The sequence below is a fragment of the Sinocyclocheilus grahami genome, unplaced genomic scaffold (genome assembly GCF_001515645.1).
Source record: "Sinocyclocheilus grahami isolate Dianchi unplaced genomic scaffold, SAMN03320097.WGS_v1.1 scaffold227.1, whole genome shotgun sequence".
Taxonomy (NCBI): Eukaryota; Metazoa; Chordata; class Actinopteri; order Cypriniformes; family Cyprinidae; genus Sinocyclocheilus; species Sinocyclocheilus grahami.
In genome coordinates, this window is record NW_015505406.1 from 575,003 (window position 1) to 584,881 (window position 9,879).

The window sequence follows — 9,879 nt, forward strand, 5'->3', positions numbered from 1 at the left end:
GTTTCTTTTGAGTCTGAACGAGATCGAGAGATCTTCTCGTTCGTGAACATAATGACTGAACTGGTACATGTCGTTCGTGAACGAGTTGAATGAACTGCTACATCTCGTTCATGAATGAAATGACCGAACTGGTACATATCTCGTTCGTGAACGAAATGAATGAGAGTGTACCTGCTCAGTCGGTCATTTAGCATGTCAATCTCGATCAGCAATCAGCAGAAAGCAGATGCAAAGCGCAGTTATAGGTACTGTGCACATATGCTTGTTTATATAGTCATATTTAGCATACAGAACATAACTCCATGTTTAATCCCCGATTTATGAATGTGTAATTGTCTGACCAAACAATTCAAATGTTAATTATGCAAGAAAACCTTGTGCTTTGGTCATCTGAACAACTTATTTAGACTTTATTTATTTAATGAGTAGATTATGCACACATTTTAATAAAGCCAAATCAGGTTTTGTAACAAGTGAATACGTTCGTTAACTTAAGACAACACATAAGACACTCTTTTTTGTCACCTGCTGGCGTAATTATGTAATATGAAGAAATGGTCACTGAACGAATCAGTGAACGAATCTGACTAAATCATTTTGGTGAACGAACTGAAAATGAACAAATCTCTTGAAAGAATCAATTTCCATCACTACTGTTTACTGTTTTATTTCTTTTCTTTTTCTGCTGATGGCCCGTGCCCCCCTGCAATACTCGTGCGCCCCCCCTGGTGGGCACGCCCCACACTTTGAAAACCACTGCTTTAGACAGACTTTAGATAAATAAATAAGAATATTACCTTATTATATATATTATTTTAAGGTCGAAGTCTATGGTATTACATCTCTGAAACAATTCTGCGCGCAAAAGATCCTATTTTGAGCACACAAAAGAGCGTTTTGTGGAGAAAATGTTTGTCTCGCAAAGAAGAAAGTATTTTGAGAGCACGAAAATCAATTTTGCATTTAAAATAAGTTTTTGGATGTGTGCAGACCTTCTCTTTTGCGCATGCAACGTTTCACTAGCTTGCTCACCTGATGCCCTCCCTCAGTGCTCTCTCAATGCCAACGGCTCGCTTGCTCAACACAACCCAGCGTTACAATATTCCATAATTCCAGCCAATCAGAGACGAGGCTGCTAAATTCTGATTGGCTGCCTTGACAACCATTCACAACATTTTTTGCATTACCAGGACAGCAGAAGAGGAAAAATACTATCAAAAAGTTGATATTCTGATTATATTTTTTTCCAAGCACCCAAGCACATTTCCAAAAAGCATCAATCTTAATAACTACTATTAATCTTGTATTTAATCATTTATAATTGATATATAATTATATAATTATGCTGGAAGTGAAAAATGTCTTATATTCAGGTGTGCATAATTATTAAGCAGTTACTGTGTTATTTCTGTTTCAAAAGCCAGCAATAAATAACACTTTAATAACTAAAGAGTGTTCATGTGATTTTATGCATTAGTAATGTTGGGAAATGAATAAATGCATAATAATCGTCATAATCGTGAAACCGTGATTATTCCTCAGACAATAATCGTACCAACAAAATCTATAATCGTTGCATCCCTATTTACTAGTGATGTTTCGTTCGTGAATGAATCATTCTTTTTGAACAAATTTTTTAGGTGAACGAATCGTTCTCGTAATCCATTGACTCATATTTCTCATTCATTGAAATTCCTCCTTCCAGAGTAGCGCGGCGCTATTGGCAGCGCATGCGCAGATCAGTGAACCGGGTAGCTCTGTGGACTGTTTCATCCTGTCAAAGAATGACTAAACCTCGAGCCAATAGCCTTCGAGTTTGAGATGTGACGGAGCATGTGATTTGTTGATTGTAGTGAACGAATACACCCTTCACTGAACGAGTTTCTTTTGAGTCTGAACGAGATCGAGAGATCTTCTCGTTCGTGAACATAATGACTGAACTGGTACATGTCGTTCGTGAACGAGTTGAATGAACTGCTACATCTCGTTCATGAATGAAATGACCGAACTGGTACATATCTCGTTCGTGAACGAAATGAATGAGAGTGTACCTGCTCAGTCGGTCATTTAGCATGTCAATCTCGATCAGCAATCAGCAGAAAGCAGATGCAAAGCGCAGTTATAGGTACTGTGCACATATGCTTGTTTATATAGTCATATTTAGCATACAGAACATAACTCCATGTTTAATCCCCGATTTATGAATGTGTAATTGTCTGACCAAACAATTCAAATGTTAATTATGCAAGAAAACCTTGTGCTTTGGTCATCTGAACAACTTATTTAGACTTTATTTATTTAATGAGTAGATTATGCACACATTTTAATAAAGCCAAATCAGGTTTTGTAACAAGTGAATACGTTCGTTAACTTAAGACAACACATAAGACACTCTTTTTTGTCACCTGCTGGCGTAATTATGTAATATGAAGAAATGGTCACTGAACGAATCAGTGAACGAATCTGACTAAATCATTTTGGTGAACGAACTGAAAATGAACAAATCTCTTGAAAGAATCAATTTCCATCACTGCTGTTTACTGTTTTATTTCTTTTCTTTTTCTGCTGATGGCCCGTGCCCCCCTGCAATACTCGTGCGCCCCCCCTGGTGGGCACGCCCCACACTTTGAAAACCACTGCTTTAGACAGACTTTAGATAAATAAATAAGAATATTACCTTATTATATATATTATTTTAAGGTCGAAGTCTATGGTATTACATCTCTGAAACAATTCTGCGCGCAAAAGATCCTATTTTGAGCACACAAAAGAGCGTTTTGTGGAGAAAATGTTTGTCTCGCAAAGAAGAAAGTATTTTGAGAGCACGAAAATCAATTTTGCATTTAAAATAAGTTTTTGGATGTGTGCAGACCTTCTCTTTTGCGCATGCAACGTTTCACTAGCTTGCTCACCTGATGCCCTCCCTCAGTGCTCTCTCAATGCCAACGGCTCGCTTGCTCAACACAACCCAGCGTTACAATATTCCATAATTCCAGCCAATCAGAGACGAGGCTGCTAAATTCTGATTGGCTGCCTTGACAACCATTCACAACATTTTTTGCATTACCAGGACAGCAGAAGAGGAAAAATACTATCAAAAAGTTGATATTCTGATTATATTTTTTTCCAAGCACATTTTACCAATTCCAAAAAGCATCAATCTTAATAACTACTATTAATCTTGTATTTAATCATTTATAATTGATATATAATTATTCATGAAGGCTGGAAGTGAAAAATGTCTGATATTCAGGTGTGCATAATTATTAAGCAGATTTTCTTTTACATATAAAATGAGCCAAAAAAGAGATTTAACTCAGACTGAAAGTCAAAAATTATTAAATGCCCATGAGAAATATTAAAAACTAATACAATATTAGAAATTGCAAAGTTAATGCATAACCATTGGACAGCAAAATGCTCAGTGGGTCAGCAGGGTCAGTCAAAAACATGTAGAGAAGAAAAGACGCATGTTAACTGCAAAAGAATTTGGAATTAATGTGAAGAATTAGGTCTGAAATCACCAGGAACCATTTAGTCTCCAGTGCCACCATTTTCCAGAAACAGATAACCTGCTTAATAATTATGCACACCTGAATATAAGGCGTTTTTCACTTCCAGCCTTCACGAACAATAATATATAGATTATAAGTGATTAAATACAAGATTATTAAGATTGATGTTGTTTGGAATTGTTAAAATGTGCTTATGGTATGGCTTGTGGTAAAAAATATACTTAGAATATCAACTTGCATAATAATTATGCATGCACTGTATTTTTCCTCTTCTGCTGTGGAGGTAATGCAAGAAATGTTGTGAATGGTTGTCAAGGCAGCCAATCAGAATTTAGCAGCCTCGTCTCTGATTGGCTGGAATTAGGGAATATTGTAACGCTGGGTTGTGTTGAGCAAGCGAGCCGTTGGCATTGAGAAAGCACTGAGGGCAGGCATCAGGTGAGCAAGCTAGTGAAACCTTGCACGAGCAAAAGAGAAGGTCTGCACACATCCAAAAACTTATTTTAAATGCAAAATTGATTTTCGTGCCCTCAAAATACTTTATTCTTTGCGAAACGAACATTTTCTCCACAAAACTCAGATCGCGCGTGTTTCGAGGGGGGTCCACCAGTTTTTTTTTTTGGAGGGGTTCCCTAAACTGCGACTTGGCAACACTGTAGCGTGCCAACTTGATGCTTCCTCTGAAGACTGCTTAGATGTGTTTGACTTGAAGCAGCGCTGCTTAGAGGCTTATCGGTGTGTGCCATCAAAGTACTGCGAGAGCTATAAGAGAGCGTGGACGTTTCCTTATGCTTTCTCTCGTTGTACTTTGATGTCATACACCGATCGGTCTTCAAGTCGAACACACGTCATTACTCTCGCGTGTCACGTGACCGAGTGTAATCGCAGCCTCTGCGATTGAAAAATCGCGTTTTTTCATATCGCGATATAATCACAAATGCAATTAATCGTTCAGCCCTAAGTGTAATGCACACATGACTGACAGACATATCTATATATGTAAATACAGCAGTTCATGTGTTATTCTTACCCTGTCCGGGGGAGTGGCGCAGGCAAGACTAGGCTGGACCAGGTCTGGGTGAGAGGGCTGAAAGGTGTGTGTGTGTGTTTATGTGTGTGTGTATTTCAAAGTAGCCAACTTAAGAGAGAGTAGGGTTATAGCTGCCTTACTCAGGGCGTGTGTGCAGGAGAGCAGAAATACAAAAGGTCAGACACGGTAAGAGCTCTCATTCACAGCCGATGAAAACAAACAAATAAAAACAAATGGGAAACAAAAAAAAAAGAAATCAAACCCCCCTAAAATGAGTAATACCTGTTGGACTGCGAAAACTGCAGAGCTTTGATACTGACGTCTTAAATCGATCGACTACAGGAAACAAACAAAACAGTCAAAGAGACAAAAAAAAAAAAAAAGAGACGAACTTGTTGATAATACAGCTGCCAGAAGCAGTTATGACCCCAATAAGCTTCTCTCTTAAGCTTCTCTATTTGTGTGTGTCTTTTTAACTCTTTCTGTTGTACTGGCAATGCTGCATGGACCAGGTCCCAGCTGGTGACCCCCTCCTCACGCCGACAATCCCTCTCCCTCCTTTATCTGCAGGAGAAAACAAGAAATGACCACATAAAACTATAAAATAGTGTGGACTTAATGCAAGCGCTATAACTGAAACCATTAAAACCCAGAAAAGGCGCACTAGTGTTATTTCAGTATTATATATATATAATATGATATATATATATACACACATCTCATTTGTAAATCGCTTTGGATAAAAGAGTCTGCTAAATGACTAAATATATATATATAGCCCTTTATAAATGTTATTGATATTATGAATTTATTTTTATATTTTCAGTTTTCAATTTAATTTCAGTTACTTTTTTAGTAATGTTGTTATGTGATTTAGTCATGTTTACTTTTTGTTTAATATCAACATATTTAATTTTTTTTTATTGCCAGTTAGTCATTGCTTCGAATAAAATGAAAATAATGAAAATTTTAAAATGAAAATAAGAAATGCTAAATAGAATGAGTTTAAGGTTTTTATTTTATTTCAGCTTTGCTTCAATGAACAAAAATGTTTTACTAGTTTTAGTTCTAGCTTTAGTTAACTATAACAATCCTGCAGCGCACATTGCCCGACATGCTCCTGTAACAGTATCCTATCAACTTAAAGGCCAAGCGTACATGAAAATAACCTCTCTCCTTTTTAAAATATCCTGAAAGATATTTTCTTTAAGAAAAGAGACCACAAACAAACCATGCCTTAGGAAAAACACCGTAAAAAATGATCATTTGTGGCAAAGTTTACCAGAACACTATATTTTGGAAAGGGCAAGTGTGCACAACGTGTGTTTTGCAGATAGATTGAAGCGAAAATCTTTCTAGATTGGCATCTGCACTGCACAACTAGAAGAGTTACTGCAATCAGGATAGCATGGGAGATGGAAAAGAAACTCAGGGGTTTAATCAACAGCACCCACAGATGTCATTGCAACAGAAATATCTAAGCAACAGAACAAACCGTTGAGAATAAATAGTATTCACTGGGGGAGCCTGGCTCTTTAACATGAAGTACTACATTAGAATCTGTCATCTCAAGAGCAATTAAAGACACCTGTAACTTCAAAAGCACTTAGAGATGCATCAGTATGCCTGAGAGAGCTCATAATTCATCACAGGACTTAAGCATTTGCACTCATGTGAACAGCTGCCAAATAACAGCAAACCGCTCAAGTATGAAGAGATGAAATGGTTCAAATAATTGGTTAAAAAATGATTCAGCAATACTTTTTATTAGGGATGCACGATATATCGGCCACCATATCGGTATCGGCCCATATCGGCTCATTTTTTCTGTTATCGGTATCGGCCTGATAAGAAAATTTGGCCGATATCTTAAAGCCGATAAATAATGCATTATTTCCTTCAGAGACACTTCAGATGCGCGCTGTTCGTTTGCAGCCTTTTGTGCAATTGTACATTGTAATATTGTGTTTATTTGATGTATATCTGATTTATCTCATATAGAATGCGTTTGGTTAAGTTAAAAGAGCGCTTCAGTTTACCGGTGATCATCTTTAGCTCAGCACACGCAGCTCAAACAGCAGTGCACAACATTAATAACCATGATTGGGAATGTCGTGTATATAACATTCTAATGAGAACATTATTATAATAAAACGTTGTGAATTCTTTGGGTTTAGTTGCCGTGTTTCAGCGCGTTGTTATGGGAAGAGCACATCCACAACAGGATCACACATTCTGACAATAGCATGCAATAACTGCGTCATTTTGTACATATATAAGTTGTAATATTATGTTTATGTTGTATTAATATTAATCTCAGGATGCATTTCCTTGAGTTAAATAAGCTGCCAGCAAAACGCTTCAGTTTACCATGTTCATTCAGCTCTTCAGCTTCAGCACGCGCAGCTCAACGGCTGCTATTTAAAACAGTGGTATTAATTTGTTACTTTTTCAAAATCATTGATATATTATTAATAACAACAACCACTTGTATTTTTCTCTTATTATTTTCATCAACAATATGGTTTAGTAATTAAAATAATTTAATTATTGTCCGTGCAGAGGCTATTCCGTTTTATTGATCTATGGCAAGAATTTTGATTCTTTACACGTGTAATGATGTCCAGTGACTTGTTTGCATTATTTATGCATAATTTTATTTATTTGTAAGACTTTTTTATGACTAAATTTGGTAATGGGAGAGTAAAAATATTTTTAAAACGTACACCGTTCAAACTAGGCTGCTTATGTTGAAGTGTTTGGGATGTGGCTTTTAATGATGAGACCTTTTTTGTAATCAGGCTCTCAAAAAGTATATAACAATTTGGATATAGATTTATCGGCCAACATATCGGTTATCGGCTTTCAAAAATAAAGAATAATCGGTTATCGGTATCGGCCAAAATTTTCATATCGGTGCATCCCTAGGTCATCAGGTGATCCCCGACAAACACTGAATGCACTAATAAAGCCATACACAATCACAAATGCATGTTTACTTTATTAATAATGATACTAATATGCAAGTTCCACTAATAAGGGCGTTTATTGTAATTTCATGTACCATGGTTTAGTTGGTTGTAGTCTTGATTCAGTTCACAAAGTCAATACAATTTGTGTGTACATTAATTGACATATCTTAGTTTTAAAATGCTTTGACTAGTGCACATATGTGAGCATGGCGCACAAAACCAGTCTTAAGTAGCACGGGTATATTTGTAGCAATAGCCAACAATAGGCTACATTGTATGGGTCAAAATGATAGATTTTTCCTTTGTGCCAAAAAAAATCATTTGGATATTAAGTTCCGTGTTCCGTGAAGATATTTAGTCAATTTCCTACCGTAAATATATCAAAACTTATTTTTCGATTAGTAATATGCATTGCTAAGAACTTAATTTGGACAACTTTAAAGGCGATTCTCTCAATATTTCGATTTTTTTGCACCCTCAGGCAATTTTTCAAATAGTTGTATCTCAGCCAAATATTGTCCTAACAAACCATACATCAATGGAAAGCTTAATTATTCAGCTTTCAGATGCAGTATAAATAAAAATAGTTATGACTGGTTTTGTGGTCCAGGGTCTCATATTTCCACTACTTTTTATTCGAAACAATCACGCTATTCAGTTAAGTATTTTTAAAGTAACTTGACTACTCAACATACTCGAGTAAAATTCTCGATTCACTCCAAATGCTCATATGATTCTCGACTCGTTACGAATCTGACAGTTTGCGATTCAGTGAGTCAGTGAGCTGACGACTCGACAACCGTTCAGACGGAGTCAGTCCGGTTCATGAACCGATCCCATTTGTGAATCGGTTCAATCGATTCACTGAAAAGATCCGACTCAAAAGAACGAGTCGTTCCAGAATGGGACACAACTGCAAAGTACTCGCCATTAGGGCCATTTCTATTCGATGTGACGCAAACGTAATCCCAGAAACATACATTTGGCAACATACGCAAAATGTCCGCGTTCAATATTTATCGCGTGGAATGAAAACAAGCATTGAAGCAGCTCGGTGTTGTTTTAATATTGATTGGTTGAGTTTTGAGGGGCGTCGCGTGCACAGGGAGGGGGGAGTGTGCATGCATTGCCTGCACACTCCCCTGCGCACACGGCGCCCCTCCAAACTCCACTCCGCGGCTTCCTTTGGCCTTCAACCCACGGCCACAGCTGCCTTAGCAAACATACAAAACGCCTCGCAATTTAAAACAGCACTATTTATTCCCACAGACGCAAGCGCTGGCCAGTTAAAGCTCTGTTCGCACACACGCTGCCCGTCCCCTTCCAAGTTTGCATAAAACTTAATGCAACACCCATCTGCCATTAACGCTTCAGACGTTCAAGGAGAGAGAGGCACACAGTTGCTGACCGTATTTGTTACTGTCCAGTCGCCCCGTCGAACTCGACGATCTTCACTCTGGATGCATGTGCAGCTGTTTGTGTTCTGTGCTCCTCCTCGAGAATCGTGGTCCGTGTTTACAGTTGTTTGCTCTCTCTCCCTCTCCAATGATCGTTGCGTGTTGATGTCTAGTACGCTCTTGTTGTTTGTGTTTTAGGGAAGATGGCCGTCCTACTCGGGCATACCACGTGACCAGAGTGTCGCGTTGCTTTTAGAGGCGCGTGAAGATAGCGCCCCCTATCGAAAGATTCGGAACGACTGCTGGAAGTGTATTTGTACAAAATAAAAGCCACAGTGGCTAAGTGTGTGTGGACCGAAACAATCATTTAAAATAAAGAAATACATACACAAACAAGCAAAAACACATTTAAGTAAATGCTCATAGTAATTGTGCATGGTGACAGTTTTTTTTGTATTTATTTGTTTAACTATGAGTCACTTTAAACACTTTCCACACTCTCGCTGGTTTATTTAATTGACAGTGTTCATCAGTGGGCAATTCTGTTATTTATTTTATTTTTATTTTTTTTTACAAAATGTCAAAATTTTAATAGACTATCACATGTGGTGGAAAAGAAACATTTCAAACATTTTTTTTAAATAAATAGCTGACTCCTTTATCTAGCTAAGACTAACTTTACAGCATTGTGCTTAGCCTAAATACAGACAGTTCATTAACATGTTCACACTCTTTACACCCTTTTTCAGTTCATAACAGCTCTTCATTTAGACATCTTGGTAAACAGGTGCACTTCTTCTTTTATTAAGTGCAAAATTATTGCTCCAAGTTATTTAGGGCTCCAATTGATGTGTGTGTATATGTGTGTGTGTGTGTGTGTAGTATATATGTGTATATATATATATATACACACCTTGCTACGTGTACTGCGTTAGGCTAACCGAGACTTGTCATTTGCACTTATA

At 37.3% G+C, this 9,879-nt stretch overlaps 1 long non-coding RNA gene across 1 annotated transcript in view; it reads right to left on the reverse strand.

Moving 5' to 3' along the window:
• The window catches only part of LOC107597090 (uncharacterized), a 17,184-nt gene extending 7,944 nt beyond the window's left edge, over nucleotides 1-9,240 (reverse strand). The window contains exons 1-2 of the long non-coding RNA XR_001610432.1: nucleotides 8,926-9,240; nucleotides 4,546-5,109 (exon numbers count right to left, since the gene is read on the reverse strand). This is a non-coding gene — a long non-coding RNA (uncharacterized lncRNA). The remainder of the gene's footprint in view (nucleotides 1-4,545; nucleotides 5,110-8,925) is intronic.
• Between the last annotated feature and the right edge of the window lie 639 nt (nucleotides 9,241-9,879).